Genomic DNA, 12,706 nt, shown 5'->3' with positions numbered 1-12,706 from the left:
AAAATGAGTTTTACATATGTTTCTAATGAGGACATTTAGAGCTTTCAGAAACTGAAAACCCTATGTTAATACGACTTTTCTTTGCGAAGTTACATCACTTGATCAATCACTGAAAACAACATAAAACAAAAGAATTTTAACACTTTCTTTGTCAATATCTCAAAATCAATATTAGCAACATCCGATTCATTTCCCTTGATCGTGTCACATATGTACATATTTGGCAATGTAACATATTTGTCTGACAATACCGGTTGTAGTACACAGGGTAATTAAAAACCATGTAACCTTTTTGAATAATGACTTGAAGCAAATTTACAGCATAAAAAAGTTTTGTCAATCTTTTTATACGTGTGTGTGTCAAAAGTACACCACCAGGTTCCTAGTGCTGCTGACCCCAGAGGTAACACTGCTACCCAGCTACTTTGTGACTACTCTGAGTACCAGTGTAGTACTAAACCAGTACCGTAATGTACATGTATGTATTCCAATGTGTGTTCTGTAGAGTACCCACACAGGTACTTTAGTGTACCAGTGAAGTAGCTGGGCAGCAGTGTACCTCTGAAGGTGGCAGCAATAGGATTATGATTGTGTAGATTATGTACCATGTTTTTCATTTCTTATCAGTCATATTTTCATGTACATGTATTTTTAGTTACAACCAAACTTTTATGTAAATGCTCCATAAACAAGTTTTGCTTGATGGAGTTTGTACAGAGTAATGTAAATATATGGACATGGCTAGAGAGTGTGATCAGATATCTAAGATTGGAAGGCAAGGGAGAAATATTATCCCTGAATCCCATATTGTTTATGGCCTATTTTGGGTCTATTATTTTAGCAGGTGTTTTTGCTCATGTTGCTGTACAATGCCCTGCCCATTTCACAATCAGGGAATCTGGTTCATATTCATGTTTCAGAAAGGTGAAAAGCTCACCTGCTTTATATGGATACCTTCTGGGTGTAATATAAATGACAAATGATTCTTTGTCTAGTTTCTAAAGCGCTGAGTTCTTGATGAAGCAGTGCTATATAAATGCTCTTAATGTATGTATGTATTACATTTTTCCCACCTATATTATAAGAGTAAAATGCTGTAAACTTTTGACAAGAGCGTACTTCCGCAATGTTGACAAAGAGGAACTAACAACGCATAGTTCAGTGGATAGCTTGACATTAGCAAATTGCATTACCAACACAGTGAATGTGTGGCATACGTAATAAATACGCTTTTGTAGATTTACAGCAATTTACTTTTTAAGCATTGAAAAAAAGCAATACTAAATTGTAATGTAACTTCAAATTAAGGCAGTGGTGAGTAAAAAACTTTACAAGCACAAGACCAAGGAGGTCAATGCTAGAGTAATCTGAAGTTTTATGAAACATCCCCTTGATCACAACTTTTTTGTATGTCCACAATAAATTTGTGGGATGACAATATTACACAACCAGATTCCTATTGCTGCTGACCCTAGAGGTACACTGCTTCCCAGCTTCTTTGTGAGTAGAGTACCAGTGCAGTACCAATCCAGCACCAGTGTGTGTACTGTACATGTGATTCCTATGTGTGTACTGTACTCTAGAGTAGCAATGAAGTACCTGGGCAGTAGTGTACCTCTGAAGGCGGCAGCAATATAGGAATATAGTAGTGTATGTATACTGTGTCTCGTCTGAAGTTGAGAGCTGTTGAGAGTGGCTCAGCATGCCATCAGTGCATGATGCGTGATTGTTTCGCCAGCATACGGACAATTAGCCCTTCTACACATGATTAGGTTAGCGCACTTTCAAAATGCACTTTCCACTGCGAAATCCAACATAGCATTACTCTCAACTCGAGACAAGACACTTTATAGAATTTTGCAGCATGCAACCCAGTCAGTTAGGGAGTTAAAATGCAAATTTGCAAAGTAGGAAAATGACAAAAAAAGCAGTATTTATACTTGGCAATCAAGAAGAACACTTGTAAATTACTGCATTCATGAAATAAAAGTTGTATCGCAAACTTTATTTTTTAGCTTTTGTGGGCTTCCAAAGCTTCCTATCAGTATTACTGATGTAAATTATATATATTTAAAATAAAAATTGATACATTAATAAAATGCATGATATTGTAGCTTGAAAAAGTATATTATAAAGTCCACTGCTTTACCTTGCATGAAAGGTACAGTGTAAAGGTCCAGTGACCAGTCCTCAGTTGACTATAAAATTTAGAAAGGTATTTCATTTTGCCAAGTTCATGTAGAGGTTGAATTATATTTAGCTTTCTCCAAATGTCCTTAAAATAGACTGAAATAAGATGGATAAATAAGAAAAAAACAATAGCAGGGGTTGAAGTTAAACCGAGCTCTACTATTGCGAAAAGAGCCCAGTTAAGTTGAATTTTGTGTGTAACCGGGAGCTAATTGTGACTAACAAGAATTAAAAACACTGCACTACATGTATTCCGGCATGCAAATAAATATATTTTAGCTCTTCTTGCCAGGTGACAGTCTCTTATTTCCCCACATTCCCCAGGTTAGGGGATGGGGGTAATACTCAGATACATTGTAGTGCTTAACCAGTGCAGGCAAATTGAGTGTAGAGCCTGATTAGTTTTACAATAATCATGTGTGTTATCTTAAAATACAGAGCTGACCTATCTTGTAAGTTGTTACTAACATTATTGTACAAATATTGAATCTTTGTGGTATAATGGTAAGAATATTTTCATGCAGTGAAATATGGAATGTTCCATTAAAAGAGCAGTATAGCAGTTCATATTTCACCAAATGAAAATATTCTTTCCATGGAATGAACAAAAACATTCAATATTTGTTTTATATAACTCAAACATAAATTCCTTTTCTTCTACTTAATTTGATAAATCACCAGGAAAACAAAATAATAAACGCCTATAACTGGCGCATTGAGGTGGTCACCAAACGCGCTATACACACACCAAACGTGCTATACACTCACGGTTGTCAGCATTGCTGTGGTAGCTTTATGTAAGTGCAATAGAAAATTTACTATTGCACTTGTGTTGAGTGCTACAGTCAGTCTACTCTGAAGTACAAAGTACAGATGCGGACGCACACATTGTGCTGACTTTGAAGGCACGCATACCTGCAGCAGAGACGCAGCACTACGCACTGTTAACGAGCTGTATATGGGCGTTGTTACTTTGTACTTCAGAGTGACAAACTGTAGTCTTTTTTGCAGCTGTCGCTGAAAATAGCAAAAATAATCAATAGTAAATTGGCCAATCAAATGACAAGAATCTTTTATGAGTTATATAATATGATGTATTTAATTCAGGATGAAGTTCAATCCCTGTTTTTAATTAATATCCAGTACTCATGATCAAAAATTAGTACTTAACTTTATAACATGAAACATTTATCAGCACGTTACTTAATATATATGCTAGTACTGCAATTTAAGTTATTTTTGTATAGAATGAGTGGTATTCATGTAAAATACATTATAATGTTAGCTACAAGCAGAAGCCAATATTATAGATATAATATGTTGTACATACAGTACATTGTACAAATGACTTAAAATCAAAGGATGAAAAAACAGCATTTTACAAAAACATACAATGTAGAAAAAGTTAATTTTGCTTTATTTTAACAGTTACCCATTTGAACCACATGAGGCTGTAGATGAGAAAATAATGTTGATAAAAGATGGATTTTTTGTGGAAATTTCAAGATGTCATTTGCAGTAAAATTGACGGTTGCTCAGAGGTAGGCCCTCTGGTCAAAAAGGCTAGTTTATTATAGCCTGATGTTTTCTATAATTTTTTTGTTTCTGGGGCATGTTAAGGGATCTGGAATGAGCGTTTTGACAGTATTTTTTGTGGGACATGAGCGCACATCAGACATATCGAATTGCATTCCGAATACGAAGAATGTCTTTCTGATATCAAATAATTTTAAATTTTTTAAATTCACAATGTAATACAAATTTTATGACAAATTATTAAAATTTGATATTTTTCATGTTTTTGATATATAACAAACAGTCCTCGAAGTAAATTTTATAAATCTAATGATATATTCTTAAAGTGTATGTAGCTGGGAGGAAAAGCCGACAATCAATTGAAAATTTTGACCTTTCATAGTGAAGATATGGATTTTTTCCCAAAAAGACCTTATTATTTTTGGTGTTTTGGGAACAAAAATCCACATCTTCAATATGAAAGGTCAAAATTTTCAATTGATCGTCGGCTTTTCATCCCACCTACATACACTTTAAGTATAAATCATCAGATTTATAAAGTTTACTTCAAGTACTGTTAAATATCAAAAATATCAATTTTTAATGATTTGCCATAAAATGTGTATTACATTGCAATTTCAAAAATCAAAATTATTTGATATCAGAAGGACATTCTTCATATTCAGAATGCAATTCGATATGTGCTCTAATGTCCCACAATAAATACTGTCCAAAGGTTCATACCCCACCCCTTAAGTAACTTTTGTTTTGGGCATTATTCTACTTACTGACAATGATCGTTGTGGAAAAAGAACCAAGTCCTGGACTTTGCTTATCATTCAAGGGGAAATCGCAGCGAAGAAAGTACTTGTTCACCATATTTCTGGTTTATCTACAGAAAAGAAATTAGCATGTAAACATGCTGGGCGATGTTAAATTAGTTAAGGGGGTACTACATCCCTGCCCAATATTGTGCCTATTTTTGCATTTTTCTCAAAAATTATAGCACATTGGTGACAAGTAAGATATGTATAATATAGGGGCAAGGACTACAACTACTGCACTGGTAATTTTATTTCAGCATAGACAACAGTTGTGGAGTTACTGTCAAAAATGAGGGAAAACCAATTTTTGATCAATAAATCAATAACTACTTGCCTTGAGTTGCTGAATTTTCAGTGCAGTAGTTGTAGTCCTTGCCCCTATAATGTACATATCTTACTTGTCACCAATGCGCTATAGTTTTTGAGAAAAATGCAAAAATAGGCACAAAATTGGCCAGGGGTGTAGTACCCCTTAAGGTATGAAATATTGCATTTTTGAGTAGATCTGATATATCTACCTCTTGTGTTACTTAGCTGAAGTAAAGCTCAAACTGAAAATTCTTATTTGGTGCTCTGTTTCTTATCATAGAGGATATATCTTGAATATGAGGTTTTTTCTTTTTAATCCTTAAATAATATGTTTTTTAATGTAGCTTAGTTCCGTAATTGTAGCCAAAGTAGTTCAATTGTGATGCAATCAAGCAAAATGAGTCTGATGTCGGGAATATCGATTTTGAGATATAACTGTGACCAAAACCCGAATTGAAGATCACAATGACCGGATTACTGAAACAAAAGTAAGTTATTGGGATGCGGTAGACACTAGATCTATACAATGAGTACTCCAGACAAAGTATATACGTAATCTATCATAAATAAATGTATCAGATTTATTTTATTTTTTTCAACCTGATTCCAACTCCAATACAAATAATTCGAGTACAAAAATATTATAATCTATTTCTATAACACCAGTGGTTATATTAAGTATATGACACAATAGTATTCTATTTGGATTTGAATTTGAAAATCATCCACTCAGATTTGAATTTAATAATAATAATAGTGATCAACAATAAATGTCAATAAAGTCCAAGTGTATGATTAATCAAAAAGTGGTTTCCAAAACGTAACGGTCAATCTATGCTCGCTTCAACCAAGCGCCATGTTGAAAGTGAAATTCCAAAATTTTAATATAAATTGATTTGACCGATTTATAATCCAAGTTTCTTGCAATTTAGATGTGTTTTGAAATACCAAAATTAATATGTATAAACCTGTTTAATAATACACAACCTCACAAAAGTATACACAAACCCACGGCCGTTCAATTGAAGCTGATCCGAAGAATTGGTACCGATAAGGTATTCGCGATAAGTTCATGCGTAAATGATGATGTAAAAATGCCAAACGCTGATCGCGAAAGTTCATAAACCGGTGAAAATGATGTTCTATATCCAATTGAAGATCGGTCGTTGTTGTTGACGGAAGTTGTGTGTGAGGTGAAGTTCAAGTGGTGAAAGTGATTCCAGTCGTTGGTAACCAGTAGCAAACGAAAATATGGTGAAAACCCCTTAACCCATCCAGTTCCTCAAATGAAAATATGGACTGGAATATAAACACACAAATAACCCAAAATTTGAAAATACGTGCAAGTTGAATAGATTTTTAATACAAAATATCAAAACAATAAAATCGCACTTTCATTTTTAAATTGATGCACACGTCCACTTTTAAACCCCATTTAATTAACAATGGCGTGTCACTGGCGTCATCTAATTTGCATACAGGTGCATCTCTTTTGTTTCCTTACTTGCACAACAGTACATTTTCTTTCCAAAACAGTTGCTTTACGCAATCCACGAAATTATATAAATATTTCTCAATGTCGTAAATTCTCATTTCACGATTGTAAATTAGGGCCTACATATATACAAATAATACAAACAATAATATAAACACAGCAACGATATTATAGACTCCCAACATTTTACGGGAAGAACTATTCTCACAAAACCGTTTTTTCTAATTCATTCAATTACAATTTCTTTAGCTGAATTTTTCTTCCAACCCACATTTTGGACATTCCCAGCCATTCATTTCTTTAAACGTGGGAAATTCTTTCAAGTTCAAGAATTGGTAAATTGATGAATCAAATAATTACCTTTCCAAAAATTGGTTAAAATTTTCCAACACAACGTGTGAGATCAAACATGCTAAAAGAAACTTTCCAAATTTCCAAATTAAATATTTCGTCATAATTAGGCCCAAATTAATTACATATACAAAACAATATATTTTACTTACGTTGACTTCAGATATAGTTTATGCGGCGTTGCATGCATCGCTCTGGTAGTCTCTTGAGAACACCCGTCCAGGACTGCCATCACAGTCTCAAGTGTCTTCAAATACCAGCGCCGGTCTAACCTCAAAACCAGGAAACTTTACTCATCGTCAAATACATAATTGACCTCAATTGCTCCTACTACGCATGCAATTGCCAACTGAGTAATTAATTTCACAGAGGTACTGTGACCGCGCCCATTAATAAAGGTGAACCACCAAGGCGGTGGCGATGAACCCACGACTTTACACCGCAGAAATTATATCGAAAGTAAATGAAAACGCTCTTCCAATGCCGCGTTAAAATCGGGTCACAATACTTCCATTGTGATTTAAAATCCCGTATAAATCCAGGTGGTCCGATTAACTTACAAAGGAAATGCGAAAATATTGGCCGCATGTGGCGCTATGCCTGAAAACTTAATGATCAAGTGAAACAGACGGCGCTGGACATTTACAGAAATAATATATTTTAAAAAAATGCGAGTTCTGACGTGACAATTCCCAATAATAGTATTTAACTTTCTCCTAAAAACTAAAATGGCCATAACTCTGGAACCATCGGGGGAACCATAAGTCTAATAATGATGAGGTTTTCAACAAAAAAAAGCTCGGAGAATAGTTTATGTAGTGAGATTAAAAACTGAATTTGATTTTGATCGACATCAGACTCATTTTGCTTGATCGCATCACAATTGGTTTCTAAATTGATCAATATAGAGATACTTTTTTTTTCAAACATTTGGTTGATTTTAAAAAGAATTTATTTTTGCATGCTGAAAGAAAATTGCTTCAGTTGATATATTTGGTTGTGGCTATATGATGAATGAGTATACATTATAGTCTGTTTAATAAAGCTTTGGAAAGCAACTTAAAACAGTAAAAAAAACCTTATAATTTCTAGGTTGTCCAAACTTTACAAAATGTTAAAAAGACATGCAAATTTAATATTCAGGCTGGATTTATTATTCACCATAACATATCATATTGCAGTCCTATCCTCAAAAAGATATATATGTGATATACGATCGTGGTTGGATCGAGTACAGCTGTTGAAAGCTGTGTTCATTCAATTGAAATTCCCACTATATAGTAGCATGACTTTTGAGATGAAAATTTCCATACCACCAAAAGTACTTACTGAAATGCTTTCTTGCCGATCAAAAGCCCTCTGCATTGTACAGCTGAAACAGTTGATACTGTATTTATTATATGTAGAAAGTACCAAAAGTACTTTGCGAAATGTTTCTTGCTGATCAAAAGCCCTACCTATTTGTACAGCTGAAGCAATTTATATTGTTTTATATATAGCTAAAAAAATTTAATAAATAAATATTATGTAGACATATAGATATGATTATAGTTTATTTTTTGTCAGTATCACATTTATAGTGTAGTATACACGTTTGGTGTGGCCCTTGGAAGTTTATGATGAATTTGGTTGTTGTGAAATCATTAGTGTTTATCAGTCCTGTACAATGATTTTATAAAGTCGATAATATATTATCGACTTACATCACATTATACTTCTCCGTAGTCCACTTGCCAATTGTGCACTACTCTGGCTATTACATTTAAGCTTAAAAACTCTGATTTAATTAATGAGTGCACAATTGATAGATTTTCGCAACTGATCTTTACAGTCTCCGTTCGCCCTCTGTTTGTTAGCTTCCCAAGTGGACTACTGACTTTGCCTTGAGAGTTAGGCCAATTTCTGGCCTAACTAAAATTAGTGATGATGTAATGCATCTTTAAAAATGAATCTGGCTTGTGATTGGTCGCCCAGATCTCGTTATTGTTTAAATCCTCCCGACGCGTACTGGTACCATTATAACTATACATGGTACACAACTATCTAGGGAATCTTGGCGCTTTTGTGCTGGTGGATGAGCGTATGCATCTAGCGCGTATTGTACCACCATGCTTAGTCTTGTGGTTAGCTTTGATTGATAAACAAGTATGATTGACAGTGCGTGAGTCCCGGGTAAAGTTCTGCTTAAAAGTGAAAGTCCATAGTCGGTTTTTCGGATAATAAACTGGCAGATTCTAAAATTAGAATTGTTCAGTATTGAAGTGTCATTATAATTATGCCATTATGATATGTTGCATTCAATAATATAAGCCTCGTAGGGCCTATACTTTACTTTTACTGTCACAAATATAATTATATAGCCTAAACTTTTTCATAACCATTTTATACTAGTATTTTGATGTAGGCCTACTAAATATCAGTATAATTTCGAGTTCAACTGAATGCGTTCATCATGATTAATAACATTTTTATTTATCAAAAATCGACTATGGCATAGTCTAACATCACATGGGCACAGCCATTTGCAGTTGGTGCCAGGATGTCTGGCATGAGGCTTGAAGCTCTGTGGGTGGTCTTCCTGTAGTTTTCAATGGCAAGATAGGAACTGTGGCTATTTTTCTGCTTAGAAAATTGTATTTTTTGCTAATTTAAAACAATATTACAGAAAATGCTCTCGATAACTTTTTTATTAATCTCTCGACAAAGATTTTATAAATATTGTTTTGTGCATTGTATGTGAAATTTAGAATCGCCCAATGCTCAGAATTTTTGCCGTAAGCGGTTTATCAAAAAGTCATGATTCATTTTCAAAATTCTCCTATTCATTTGTGTGTGTAGCTGAAAATCATCCAGCCATCTGACAATGGGTGGTCGGCTAATGGCTGCCTCCATGAGCTCTACTCGATAATATATTATCGACTATATAAAATCATTGTACAGGACTGTTTATCCAGAAAAGTTCAATGAAATTCTAGTGAAATTTGGTACTTTCACAAATCATAGACAATCATGTACATGCCCAGGGATGGATCAATTTCGATCACACCCCCAGGTTTACACTAAAAACATAGCAATTCAGCCTATTTTGGGCATATTTCAGCCACTCAGCTACCAAGTATGCTCCTAGCCCCCAGGGTTGAAGGATTCTGGACACACCATTGACAATGTACAATCTAATCTGAGGTTACTATTCGCTGTCGTAGTGCATGTTAGAATGTGACCATTGCTAGGTCAACTGGCTCACACTTTGTTACGAACCACTGATTGAAATGATCACAACACAAAGCCTATGGCATATCATAATTCGGAACAGGTGTATGAGCCCAGGCTTGGAGCAGTAACCAATGATTACTAACGTGCATTACGGCAGCGAATTCCGATCTGTTGCTAGCTATGACAGTATACATTGCCATGCATGCATAGATGGTTATGTGAAAAACCCATCAACATATTTTGTAATGTATCAGTACTTTTAAAAACAGTCAGTAACCTCTAACTAAGTTAAGCATGTTATGTAAATCTGTATCTTTCAGTTCAATAAGGGAACAAGCCAAAATATCAATGAAGTCCTATAAACGATGGTCTCGGTATGGAGGGAGGGAGGTGGTTAAAATGGTGATTATAATTTATAATTGTCATGTGATCAAGCAAAATGGGTCGGATGTCGGGAATATTGATTTTGAGATATAGCAATAATAGTATTCAACTATCTTTGTATTTTGCTGTTCTGAGCAACACTAAAATGGCCATATCTCTGGAACAGTAAGTCTTATTATGATGACTCATTTAACTTGTTTGCATGACATAATTTTGTTATTAAAAAAACACCAATATATATTAGTTTGACCCCTACCAGTTTTGTTTCAGACCAGGAGAGAGGGGGTCAGATATGAAATCAAACTAGTTATGTTTTTATAGGACTTCATAAATCTTCTGATTTGTTCCCTCTTGGCAGAACGGTCCAGTTTCTGTGACAGTTGACTGGTAATACAATTATATTATTGTTGCTCCAAATGTTCATAATTGAAAACAAAAAAAATGCATAATAGGATTAATTTTGCAATTCCAAAACTCGATAAGATTTTTGGAATGTGAGCTGTTTGAATTATGAACTCGACACAAGACACAACTGGGAAACAGTTACGCATGGAACTTTCCATGGTAGCCTGGCATGGGGTGTGAGTGAAGAAATCAGTAGGATTTTGTCAATGATGTTTAAAACATATCCCATTCTGCACATTTATAAATAACTGACAGACATGGATAGAGGTAGTCCTAATAAGATTATAGATTAAAAACACCTCATAACATTATGATGAACTTTCAAGGATGTTGTCTCATTAATCCAAAGGTTCATTTTTCTGAAGGTTTATAATTCTAAATGCATGAAACGTTCAGAGTGTTGATATATGCCATAATTCTGAAAATTCCTTATTTTGTAATTATGAAACTTAGGCAAATTTTGAGACAATCAAATTAATTTTGTAATAATGTGAAAGCCATATGTGACCTGCTACCACAAAATAAGCGTAAAGTAACAAGTTGGTAGTTTTGAGACGTCCTGGCTGCTGCGTTGGTTTTCTTTGTTTCACACACACCTGTTCAAGCCAATATGTGTACATCCATATCAAAACGATGCACTTGTCGGCTGCTACATGTGTCTCATTTCACATAATGGCTAGGAATAAATACCAGACTCATCTCCAAAGTGGAGGTCACTTCAAATCATCCCAAGTCACATGGTTTAGGAATACAGAGAACATTCCTTATACAATTTGACTTGGGGATGATATGAAATTATGAAGTGACCTACACTTGATATGAGTCTGGTATTTATTCCTAGTTATTATGTGAAATGAGACACATGAGCAGCCGACAAGTGCATCGTTTTGATATGGATGTACACATATGTCTATATGTCCTTTGTTAATGGGAGCACATTGGGCCAATCATGAAGGACATACTATTGGTGCATGGCAAACAAAGAACATCAACTCAGCAGCCAGGATGCCTCCAAACTACCAACTTGCGACTTTACACTCATTTCGTCATAGCAGATCACATATTATGTTTGATGTAGGCCTTTAAACTTGTGTGAGGTTAGTACTCCAGCCAGCGATTTATTTGGGGATGGGTGTTTTTTGTTTGTTTAAGGAGCATATTTTAAAGTTCATGCAAATTAACCTTGTAAATACCCTTTATTTGCACCCAAAGGTTTTTGCCAATTACTGCCCCCCCCCTTTTCTGGCTACACCCATTTCATTGATTGCAAAGTTACTTTTCAATCACCTCTTTCTTAATTATTTTTATTTTTCATCTATTCATTTCATTGTAAATCAAAAACAGTACCTACTGCATTCATTCTGTAGTATACATGCTCTATGGTGTCTCACTGTCATCCATTCAAAAAACACTTGAATAAAAAAAAATCTAACATGGATGTGTTTTCTTGTGTGCATTTTGTTTGTCAATATTAAGTCTCATGCAAATTTAATATGACTTTGTTATCATTTCTATCTGTCACGCTCTTGATGTTAATATCAGCGCTACATGTAGAAAAAGCAGCTCATTTCATCATTGAGATACAATACTCACTGTTCTTGGTCGTCCAAAATAATAGAAACTGCAAATGAATTTGAAACTCATAAGTTACATATTGCTGTACAACAACCATTTATAATAAGCTTGTTTATAGTGGGTCCAGATGTATGGTACTTGGCCATACAAATTATGTGCGGTCTGAAATTGTCCGGAAACGCCTCGCTATACACCAGCCATATATCAATCACATGGTTTTATTTGAAACAAACTCATATTGACCATAAAAATGGACCATACAGCTGTCTCTCAACACACGATATTCAAATTCCTGGTCGCCGAAATTGTCCAGTGCAATGACGTCCCAGCAATACAATGAAGGCTGACAACAATTGAACACAAATAACCATGACGTCATTGCACTAGGCGATTTCGACGTGGGAATTTTGAATATCGCGTGTTGAGAGCCGGCTATTTTTATTTG

The sequence above is a fragment of the Amphiura filiformis genome, chromosome 20 (assembly GCF_039555335.1).
Source record: "Amphiura filiformis chromosome 20, Afil_fr2py, whole genome shotgun sequence".
Classification (NCBI taxonomy): domain Eukaryota; kingdom Metazoa; phylum Echinodermata; class Ophiuroidea; order Amphilepidida; family Amphiuridae; genus Amphiura; species Amphiura filiformis.
This window is presented reverse-complemented; position numbering follows the sequence as displayed.